This window comes from Rhinopithecus roxellana, chromosome 9 (genome assembly GCF_007565055.1).
Source record: "Rhinopithecus roxellana isolate Shanxi Qingling chromosome 9, ASM756505v1, whole genome shotgun sequence".
In the NCBI taxonomy this organism is placed as follows: Eukaryota; Metazoa; Chordata; class Mammalia; order Primates; family Cercopithecidae; genus Rhinopithecus; species Rhinopithecus roxellana.
Genome location: NC_044557.1, coordinates 135,044,277 through 135,056,926, shown reverse-complemented (window position 1 = coordinate 135,056,926; position 12,650 = coordinate 135,044,277). Strand labels below are relative to the sequence as shown.

The 12,650-nt window shown below is 36.6% G+C and overlaps 1 long non-coding RNA gene across 1 annotated transcript; it reads left to right on the top strand.

Annotated features, from left to right (window-relative positions):
* Positions 1-468: 468 nt before the first annotated feature.
* LOC104668238 lies at positions 469-2,607 on the top strand. Its single transcript, XR_748795.2, has 2 exons — positions 469-680; positions 2,289-2,607. It is a non-coding gene; the product is annotated as an uncharacterized LOC104668238 (long non-coding RNA).
* Positions 2,608-12,650: the final 10,043 nt, after the last annotated feature.

Genomic DNA, 12,650 nt, shown 5'->3' with positions numbered 1-12,650 from the left:
CGCGTGATTATTAAAACTTGTCCTGATTGCCAGTGGCATTCTGTTTCTCCCTTTTCCTTAGGGCTTGGTGCCAACCCGTGAGGTCTGGTGCCTAATGCTATTTGGCAAACTGATGTTACTCAGTATCCATCATTTGGACGTTTCAAATTTTTCCCAGTTACCGTGGACACTTATACAGGCTTAATACATGCTACCCCCTGGACTGGAGAAAAAAATTGAAGATGCAATTGCTCATGTTTTTGAATCTATTATGACTTTAGTTCTTCCACAAACTATTAAAACTGATAATAGACCTTGCTATCTTAGTGCTCGATTTGCACATGTATTGCAACTTTGTCACGTACAACACAAAACTGGTATTCCTTATAACTCAACCCGTCAGGCCATTATTAAACTCATCAAACTCTTAAAGTATAACTTAATCAACAAAAAGGGGGAATATGGGGCTCTCTTCTCGAGAATAGGACCTGTTGTTGGAGAATCGACTGACAATGACGACGATGACTCGGAAGGCACCTGACATTACCTGGGGACAGCTAAAGAAACTGGACCGACAGGCAACTATCCGGCTTGCCGCCATGGAAGCCCCTGCAACTGCAGAGGATCGGTTTCTTTTGTATCTGGTGGTAATTGGGGGAACTTCTGAAAAAGTAAGACAGACATGGATGTTGGGGTGGTTGGTAATTTTTGTCCTTTGCCAAGTGGGATCAGCTCAAGAACATGTTTATTGGAGTCATGTTCTAAATCCCCCTGTTTTTAATTTTATTACATGGTGGGATGCTGACCCGCCTTTGTTATCTAATGATACTTCTTGGACAGGAGGTCAATAGATGTCCCTGTCATACCCCTTAACTGAAAATTTGGGATAGATTAAACTTAATGACTCCTTGATTTTATTGTCTAGTTTTTGTCTTTGTTTTTCCACAGTAGCACATGATAACTGTGTTACTCTCGTTCCTCAGGAGTATCTTGACTATCAGCCTAAAAGGAATGGTAAGCTTGCAAACTTGACCTGTATTTCTACCGTTACTACTAATCTTACTAAGGTCTCTAAGGAAGCTACACAAGTGCCTGATCTTCCTATATGCCATCTGAGTAGGGACTGGCGATATAAGTTTGAGGCTGTCCAGTGGTCTCCGTGCAGACAACTTGCACCGCATCAAGGGCCTCTGTTTAATAATGGCACCTTACTTGATTGGGGTCCCCATGGTTATCTTATGTCTGCAAATCAGACTATTGGATTTGGGAGTCCCTCCAATAGTTCTATCACCCCGTCAGAGTGTGGGCTTTCAGGACCAATATTGCAACTAAAACGGAAGCAACCTTTAAGCCCTGCTCATACCCAAATTTGGAGGTTAGGACTTCCTTCTTTTTGAATGAGTTCTTTTACAGGGTGAATACATTACTAGCGGTGGCGACTATGCCCTCTCTTTGCATAGTGTTACTGACGCAGTCCTGATTTGCACTACGCACTCCTATATACTTTTGTTTGGGCAAGGTGTTCCTAACATAGAGCAGAATCAGTCCTTTTATAGTACTGAAGTCTCTTCCAGTAGTTGGTATGCTACTTGCTTGTCTTATCAAAACGTTACACAGTTAGATATAAACCTACGTCATGATCTTAAAATGGCATGCAGAACTGTGGCTGCCTGTAAATTTAACCCGGAGCTGGGAAGGAAATTCCACCCAGCAGCTATTTAGAAAAGCACTGTCTCATATTTGGAAAAAAAGATTTCTGGCCACTTTAATTGACTTTTTAGTCTCAGCTATTATCATATTAGCAACTGCTGCTTCTGCAGCTGTCTCTCCAACAGAATCTATTCACACAGCCTCAGTGGTGAACCACGTGGTGTATAATGTAACCCGTGAATTTCAAGAACAGGTAAATATTGATAAAACTATTCTGTCTCACCTGGAGGCTCTTGAAGCCGCCGTTGAATGGCTGGGGGATCAGCAGCAGGCATTCATTACCCATCAAAATTTACATTGTGATTGGCAATATAATTCTATCTGTGTCACACCTCTGCCATGTAATAGCTCCCAATATGCTTGGGAGACAGTGAAATCACACCTGCAAGGGGCTTATCACGATCATTTTTCTTCTCAAATTTCTACTCGAGTGTGTTAAAGAAACAACTTGAAGAATGGTCGCAGCAATTACAAGCAAGTACCCTTCAGCAATTACAAGAAGGCTTTGTGGTTAAACCTGACCACTTGGTTGTCTGGGTGATACGTACACATTTGGGTGATGGCCGCTCTACTTATACTTTTTTGTATCTGTTTGCTAGGCATCTGCAGATGGCTCTGTGCTGCCCCCCGGCGCATCTATGACCAGGGAAGAACGATAGAACTTTACCTTGCATTGGATGACCAGCACGCTCTAAGAATTGAAGAAGGGGGAGTTGTGGCGGGTGCACGTCAACATATAGAAGCTTATGTGCATGGCATTTGAAGTCGGGGCATGGAAAAATACTGAGGCACTGTGTGTATGTTATTTGTGCATAAGAATGTAACTCCTTGACCCTGAAAACAGGACAAGGAGTGGAGTGTGTGATAAGGAACGCTGAAAACAGCCTCCTGAGAATGTGGTTTGAGGGCTTTTACAAGGCCGTAAGTGCTTAAATTAACCGACCTCAAATGGCCATCTAGTGGATGTTTGTGGTTTAACAAGCCCTTTCAATACTTAGCGGACAGATGCTGGAGTGGCACTTTCTCAGAAGAGCTGTCCCCCCGCTGCCACTCCTGCTCAGCTAGAATTGTCTGAGAACTCATTCTTGGCATTCACTGCAAGCTATAAGCCTTGCATTACTCCTAATATCATACTGGGTGTACACCATGTGTGTACATGCTGTAATATTACTCGTTATATCCTAGGGAGATATTATGAGTAATATCACAGTGGTTATATGCTCTGTGATATTACACGTAATGTCTTAGAAACATATTACTCCAAATATCACAGTGGCTGTACACCCTGCGATATTACTCCTAATGTCCTAGGGAGATATTACTGCTAATATCAAACTGGGTGGACACCCTGTAATATTACTTCTAATATCCTTGGGAGATATTACTCCTAATATCACAGTGGATGTACACACTGTGATATTACTAATAATATCCAAGATAGATATTATTCCTAATATTACAGTTGGTGTACACCATGTGATATTACTCATAGTATTCTGGGAAGATATTACTCCTAATATCACTCTGACAGTGGGTGTACACACTCTGATATTATTCGTAGTATCCTAAGTAGATAATAGTCCTAATATCACAGTGAGTATACACCCTTTGATATTACTCCTAATAATTACTCCTAATATTGTAGTATCCTGGGGAGACATTACTCCTAATTTCATAGTGGGTGTACACCCTGTGATATTATTTGTAGTATTCTGAAAAGATACTAATCCTAATATCACAGTGGGTGTACACCCTTTGGTATTATTTGTAGTATCCTGGGGAGATATTACTTTTCATACCACAGTAGGTGTTCACCTTGTAATATTATTTGTGGTATCTTGGGGAGATTTTACTCCTAATATCACAGGGGGTGTACACTATGTTTGTACAACTTGTGATATGATTTGTAATATCCTAGGGAGATATTACTTTTAATATCACAGTGGGTGATATTACTCATACTGTACTAGGGAGATGTTACTCGTAGTATCACAGTGTTTTTACATCGTGTGTACACCCTGTGATATTACTCCTAATATCCTAAGGAGCTATTATTCCTAATGTCATTGTGAGTGTGCATCCTGTAATATTACTTATAATATCCTAGGGAGATATCACTTTTAATATCACAGTTGGTGTACACCCTGTAATATTACTCATGATATCCTACGAAGATGATAATCCTAATAATACACCCTGTGATATTACTGGCAATATTCTAGGCAGATATTACGCCTAATATCACAGTGTGTGTATATCAGGTGTACATTCTAGGGAAATATTACCCTTAATATCACAAAAGTGTACACTCACTGTGATATTAAGAGTAATATCTCCCTAAGATATTATGAATAATATCACAAGGTGTACACACATGGGGAACACCCACTGTGATATTAAAAGTAACATCTCAAGGATATTACAAATAGTATCACAGTGGGTATACACTGTGATAGGATTCGAAATATTCCTAGAATATTACAAGTAATATCACAGTGTGTACACCCCCACTGTAATATTAGGAATAATATCTCCCTAAAATAATTACTCCTAATATCTCAGTGGGTGTACACAATGTATGTATACCATGTGTATCACAGGGTGTACCACTACTGTGATATTATGCTTAACATCTCCCAAGTATATTATGAGTAACATTACAGGGCATACACACACTGTGATATTAGGAGTAATATTTCCCTAAATTATTGTGAATAATATCACAGGGTGTACACATATGGTATCCACTCACTGTAATATTAGGAGTAATATCTCCCTAAAATATTATCAGTAATATCACAGGGTGTACACACATGGGGTCCACTCACTGTGATATTAGGAGTAATATCTCCTTAAGACATTACGAGTAATATCACAGTGAGTGTACACACATAGTGTGTACTATTAGGAGTAGTATCTACCTAGGATATTATAAATAATATCACAAGGTATACACATATATTGTACACCCACCGTGATATTAAGAGTAATATCTCCCTAGAATATTATGAGTAATATCACAGGGTGTACACATATGGAGTACAGCCATCGTGATATTAGAAGTAATATCTTTGTAGGATATTATGAGTAATATCACTGGGAGTACCTGCATGGTGTACACCCCCTGTGATATTAAAAGTAATATCTTCCTACTATATTGCATATAATATCACAGGGAGTACACACACTCATAGACATTAGGAGGACTATCTCCCTAAAATATTACTAGTAATATTACAGGTGTATACACATGCTGTAAACACACTATGATATTAGGAGTAGTATGTTACTAGGATATTACGAGCAATATCCCAGGGTGTACACACATGTGTACACCCACTGTGATATTAGCAGTAATATCTTTCTAGGATATCTTTCTAGGATATTACTGCTAGCAATATTACATAATATCCATATTACTGCTAATATCCTAGAAAGGGTACAAACATATTGTATACCTACTATGATATTAGGAGTAATATCTCCCTAGGATATTCTGAGTAATATCATAGGGTGTATGCAAATGGTGTACCCCCATTGTGATATTAAAGGTAGTATCTTCTTAGAATATTATGAGTAATAGCCCTGTGTACAACCACTGTGATATTATTTGTAATATCTGAGAGGGATATTACAACAGATGTGTGTACATCCTGTGATATTATTCATAATATCTAAGGAAGATATTGTTCCTAAGATCACAGTGAGTGTACACTCTGTGATATTATTCATAATATCACAGAATGTACTCCTAATGTCACAGTAGGTATACACCTTGTGTGTGTACACTGTAATATTCTTTGTAATATTTTAGGGAGATGTTATTCCTAATATCACAGTGGGTGCACACCTTGTGATAATATTCGTAATAAGGGAGATATTATGCCTAATGTGATAGTTGGTTTTCCCCCTGTGCATACCCCGTGTGATACTATTTATAATATTTAAGGAAGATATTATGAATAATATCACAGTGGGTGTACATCCTGTTATGTTATTTGTAATATCTTAGGGAAATATTACTCCTAATATCACAGCAAATGTACACCTGGGGATATTATTTGTAATATCAAAGGGAGCTAGTACTCCTAATATCAATACCCTCTGATATTATTTGTAATATCTAAGGAAGATATTATTCCTAATATCATAGTAGGTGTATACCCTGTGATATTATTCATAATATCTGTGGAGATATTACTCCTAGAATCACAGTGGGTGTACACCCTGTGGTACAGACACTGTGGTATTATTTGTAATATCTTAGGGAGATAATGTGAATAATATTACAAGGTACACACCAGGGTCATATTAGCAGTGATACCAAAGATATTGTGAATAATATCACTGGGCGTATACATACCCACTATGATATGAGCAGTAATAACAAACATATTGTGAATAATATCACAAGGTGTATCCCCACTGTGATATTAGCAGTAACATTGAAGATACTGTGAACAATATCACAGGGGGTACCCCCACTGTCATATTGGCAATAATATTGAAAATACTATGAATAATGTCACAGGGAGTACCTCTACCTTTATATTAGCAGTAATGTCAAAGATATTGTGAATAATATTACAGGGTGTACTGTACCTCCACTGTGATATTAGCAGTAAAATTGAAGACATTGTGAAGAATATCACAGTATATACGACCACTGTGATATAAGCAGTAATAACGAAGATATTGTGAATATTAGAGGTTGTACTTCCACTGTGATATTAACAGTAATATCGAAGATATGTTGAATAATATCATAGGGTGTACCCCCACAGTGGTATTAGTAGCAATATCAAATATATTGTTAATAATACAGCAGGGTGTATCCCCACTGTGATATTAACCATAAATCAAAGATATTATGAATAATATCAGAGTGTTTACCACCACTTTGATATTAGCAGTAATAAGAAAGATATTGTGAATAATATTACAGGTTGTACCTCCACTGTTACATTAGCAGTAATATCGAAGATATTGTGAAGAATATCACAGAGTGTACCCCCACTGTGATGTTAGCTGTAATATCGATAATATTGTGAATAACATCACAGGGTGTACACCCACTGTGGTATTAGCAGTAACATAGAAGATATTGTGAATGATATTACACTGTGTACCTCCACTGTGATATTAGCAGTAATATTGAAGAGAGATATTGTGAATAATATCACAGGGTGTTCCTGCACGTTTATATTAGCAGTAATATCGAAGAGAGATAGTGTGAAGAATGTCACAGATTGTACCCTTACCGGGATATTAGTAGTAATATCAAAGATAGGAATTATGAATAACATCACAGGGTGTTTTTTCACTGTGATATTATCAGTAATATCAAAGATAGATATTATGAATAATACACTTTCAGTGTGATATTAGTAATATCGAAGACAGATATGAATAATATCAGGGTGTTTATCCCCACTGTGATATTAGCTGTAATATCAAAAATATTATGAATAATATCACAGGATGTACACACATGGTGTATCTTCACTGTGATATTAGCAGTAATATTGTAGATATTATGAATAATATCACAGGGAGTACATGTACTGTGATATTAGCAGTAATATCTAAGATATTATGAGTAATATCATAGCATTTACACACAATGTGATATTGGCAGTAATATCGAAGATATTATAAATAATATCACAGTGGGTGCACACACTGGGTGTGCACCCACTGTGATGTTTGCAGTAATATTGAAGATATTATGAATAATATCACAAGGTGTATATTCACTGTGATATTAGCAGTAACATCAAAAATATTTTGGATAATGTCACATAATGATGCTACTGTGATACTAGCAGTAATATCAAAGATATTATGAATAGTATCACTGATTGTATGTCCAGGGGTGTCACTCACTGTGATATTAGTAGTAATGTGAAAGATATTATGAATAATATCACAGGGTTTACACACATGTTGTATCCCCACTGTGATGTTTGCAGTAATATCCTTGATAGATATAGTGAATAATATCAGAGTGTATACCCCAATGTGATATTAGTAATATCGAAGATATTATTAATAATATTACAGGGTGTCCCCACTGTATTACCCCTGCATTACAGGGTATACACCCAGGGTGCACACCCACTGCGACATCAGCAGTAATATCGTAGATATTATGAACAGAATCACAGGGTGTACACACAGGATGTACACTCACTCTGATAATAGCAGTAATACCATCGAAGATATTATGAACAGTATCACAAAGTGTACACACAAGGTGTATTCCCACTGTGATATTAGCAGTAATATCATTGAAGATATTATTTTTAGTATCATAGGGTGTACACCTACTAAGATATTAGCAGTAATATCATCTAAGATATTATGAACAGCATCACAGATGTATACCCACTGTGATATTACCAGTAATATCATCAAAGATATTTGAACAGTAAAGTAGGGTGTACACCTACTGTGATGTTAGCAGTAATATCATCGAAGATATTATGAACAACAATATCCCTGTAATATTTATAATATGCAGTGTTCACACACTGTGATATTAATGAAAAATCTCTCTGATATTTATAATATCCAGTGTTAACACTCAGTGTTTACACAGTATGATATCAATAAAATATTGCTCTGCTATTTATAATATTTAGTGTAAACACACCGGGATATTAATGAAATATTGCTGTGATATTTATAATATCCAGTTTCCCCACACTTTTTACACACTGTGATAATAATGAAATATTGCTCTGATATTTATAATATCTGGGATTTACAGTGTTTACACAGTGATATTAATGAAATATCACTCAGATATTTATAATATCCCGTGTTTACACACTGTGATATTAACTGAATATTGCTCTCATATTCATAATATCCAGTGTTTCACACAGAATGTTTACACACTCTGGTATTAATGACATATTGCTCTGATATTTGTAATATCCAGTGTTTACACACTGTTACATTAATGAATTATTACTCTGATGTTTATAATATTCAGTGTTTACACAGTGTTTACACACTGTGATAGTAATGAAATATCCCTCTGATATTTGTAATATCCAGTGTTTACACGCAGTGTTTACACAGTGTAATAATAATATGTCGATCTAATATTTATCATATCCTTTGTTTACACAGTGTTTACACACTGTGATATTAAATATTGCTCTGATATTTATAATAGTCAGTGTTTACACACAGCTCTTAAGCAGTGTGATATTAATGAAATGTCACTCTGATATTTTTAATATCCAGTGTTTACACACTGTGATATTAACAAAATATCGGTATGATATTTATAATATCCAGTGCTTACACACTGTGATAGTAATGAATTATTGCTCTTATAATTATAATATCCAGTGTTTACACACAGTGCTTACACAATGTGATGTTAATAAAATATTGCTCTGATACTTATACTATCCAGTGTTTACACAATGTGATATTAATGAAATATTGCCCTATTTATGATATCCAGTGTTTACACACTGTGATATTAATTAAATATCGCTCTGATATTTACTTTATCCAGTGTTTAAACACAGGATTTATGCACTGTGATATTAATGAAATATCATTTTGTTATTTATAAAATCCAGTGTATACACACCGTAATATTAATGAAATATCACCCTGATAATCATAATATCCAGTGTTTAGACACTGAGATATTATAATGAAATATAGCCTTGATATTTATAATATCAAGTGTGTACACACTGTGATATTAATGAAATATCACCCTGACATTTATAAAATGCAGTTTTTACACACTGTGATATTAATGAAATATCACCCTGACATTTATAAAATGCAGTTTTTACACACTGTGATATTAATGAAATATCACCAGGATATTTATAATATCCAGTGTTTACACACTGTCATATTAATAAAATATCACAGTGATATTTATAATATCCAGTGTTTACACACTGTAATATTAATAAAATATCACTGTGATATTTATAATAGCCAGTGTTTACACACTGTGATTTTAATGAAATACCGATATTACTACTGATGTCCAATGTTAACACACGGTGATATTAAACACACTGTGATATTATTCACAATATCACTGATATTACTACTGATGTCCAGTGTTAACACACTTTGATATTCATAATATCATCGATGTTACTACTAATATCCAGTGTGTGTTATGTCAGCTGACAAATGTTTCCGGATTAGTGGTGAAACTTGCATTTTCAGGTTTTCTAGATGACTATCTGTTTTTTGGAGTGGTGGTTTTTTAAAAATGGCTACACAGAGTTTTTGACACTCTTCCCATCCAGAGGCAGGGTCTGTCTCCCCTCCCTTGGATCTGAGCAGGCTTGAAACCAATTAGTAGAGAGGAACTGATGTGCTGAGACTTCTGCAACTAGATCATAACAGGCCGGTAGCTTCCATTCTGTTCACTGGAACACTCATGCTCTGATCTGTCATGTAAGAAATCTGACTATTCCAGAACCACCATGATGGAGAAAGTACGTATAGGCACTCAAGTCAACAGTCACAATGGAACTCCCTGCTGATGACCGACATCAACAGTCATTTGTAAGTGAGCCATTGTGGATGGCCAACCCAACCAAACCTTCAAGTAAGAGCAGCCCTAGCAAACATTCATCTGCAACCACGGGAGAGACTCTCAAATAAGAAATGCCCACAGAGCCTTTCTTGGGCTCCTAATTAACAAATGTGTGAGAAAACAAATCGTTGTTAGTTTACAAAAATAAGTTCTTGGTTAAATTGTTATATAGTGATAGTAATCGAAAGCATTATGGTTTGTGGGCTATTATGCTAGAAGGGGATTGAATGAAAAGGAATGGAAGAGGAGAAACCTGTGTCGGACATTGCTGAATTGGCTTGTAAATCAGAATCTTGTGGGAATTTGTAGAGTCTCTAAGTCTTAGGTGGGCCTAGGAATGTTTAAGAATAATCTCCTGTGAAAATGCTAAGCTACTTTTATCACAATAGTAGTAAATGGACAATTCAAAAGGACATAAATTTCTCTCCCTCTACCGTGTGATTCCCTTCTGTTATTTTTTTTTTTCAAAGCTTTCCTGAATATTTATTTCTCCAGGTGAATTCAAGATCATTTTGTCATGTTCCTCCCAAAATCTTTTTGCTCTTTTGATTGCGATCCCATTAACTGTATAGGTTAATTTATGGAGACAGCATACTATTCAATACTGGGTATTCTTATCCTAGAATGCAGTTCAGATGCTCCTTGATTTATGATGGGATTACATCCTGATAAACCCATTGCAAATTGAAAATATTGTAAGTTGAAAATGCATTTAATACACCTAAGCCACCAAAAATCATAGTTTAGTTCAGCACACCTTAAATGTGCTCAGAAGACATATTAGCCTACAGCTGGGCAAAATCATCCAACAGAGCTGATTTTATAGCAAAGTGTTGACTATCTCATGTAATTTAAAGAGTACTGTACTGAAAGTGAAAGTCAGGATGCCTGTATGGGTAGTGTGGTGTAAATCCAAAATATTGGAGACAGGTGTCAGTCAATTTATAAAGTTTATTTTGCCAAGGTTGAGGATGTGCCCGTGACACAGCCTCAGGAGGTCCCGATGGTGGTTCTATACATTTTAGGGAGACATGAGACATCAATATATGTAAGGTGTACATTGGTTTCATCTGGAAAGGTGAGATGACCTAAAGTGGGGATGGGGGCTTCCAGGTCATAGGTAGATGAGAGACAAACAGTTGCATTCTTTTGAATTTCTGATAAGCCTTCCACTGAAAACACAATTTACAGGAATAGTCACTTAGGCCTTAGTCTCTTAGCGAAACAATATGGCAAAGGAAGCAATCAGCTAAGCATTTGTCTCACGGTGAGCAGAGAGGACTTTGAGTTCTGTCTGTCCTTTGTTCACAAGGGATTTCCTTGTGGCCTAGTGATTTTTGGGGTCCCAAGATTTATTAGGGAGTTCCATTTGGCTTAGTGATTTGGGGGTCCTGAGATTTATTTTCCTTTTTCAATGGTTTCTCCTGAATGCATATCACTTCTCCACCACCATAAAGTCAAACCCTGGTAAATTGGGGACCATCTGTATGTTCCGCTTTCTCCAAGTGTCTCTATGTGTCCCGTGGCAGAGCTACACCATGTCCATCGTATACATCCTATTTCTGTTAAGGTCTATCATAGGTATGTTTTGATTGCAAATGGGATTTTCTACCACTTCTAGTTAATTTTTAATTGATGTTTCCTATAGGACAGCTGTTTTTTATGTTTACTTTGTGATCAACCACTTACTGAATTACCTTATCTCTGATGGTTTCTCAGTTGATTCCCTTTTGTTTAACACACATCATGTGAAAATCATTTGACCTCCCACTTTCCAAATTGTGTACATCATTTCTCTCCCTTGCGAATTACACTGGCCAGTGCTTCCACAATGTTAAATTGTCATGATATGGTGGGAATGCATGTTCACTAATGCCTTTGGTTTCCAGCTTGGGAAACTCATACCAATGAAATCTGATACAAGGAATCCACAATCAGCACCAGGGGTACCATTGACATATGACACAACCTTTATCAGCTTACTTCTTCAACCTGGCCTTGATACATAGTGCTCATTTTCATGATCCCAGTGGAATAAGAGGTCAGTAAAATTTCTCCAGATTCTCTGAGACAGGCTGGACCTCCTCCCCAATGGGGAGGGGTGTTCCAGGAGTGGCCATTCCTTTTGCATTCTTCTATTATAACCAAGTACAGGATACAACGATGGCTCCTCGGTGGGAGAGGTCAATCTTAAAGGCCTAATGATGGCTTCTTGGTGGGAGAGGTCAATGTTAAAGGCCTAAGTGAAGACACATAGCAGAGGCTAAGAGGAAGTACTGTCTATCTCTCATCATTTACTTCTTCCTTGTCTCTCTGCTACTGGAGAACAGCGTGGCGAAATCAGGCTCTTAGGGATGAGTATCAG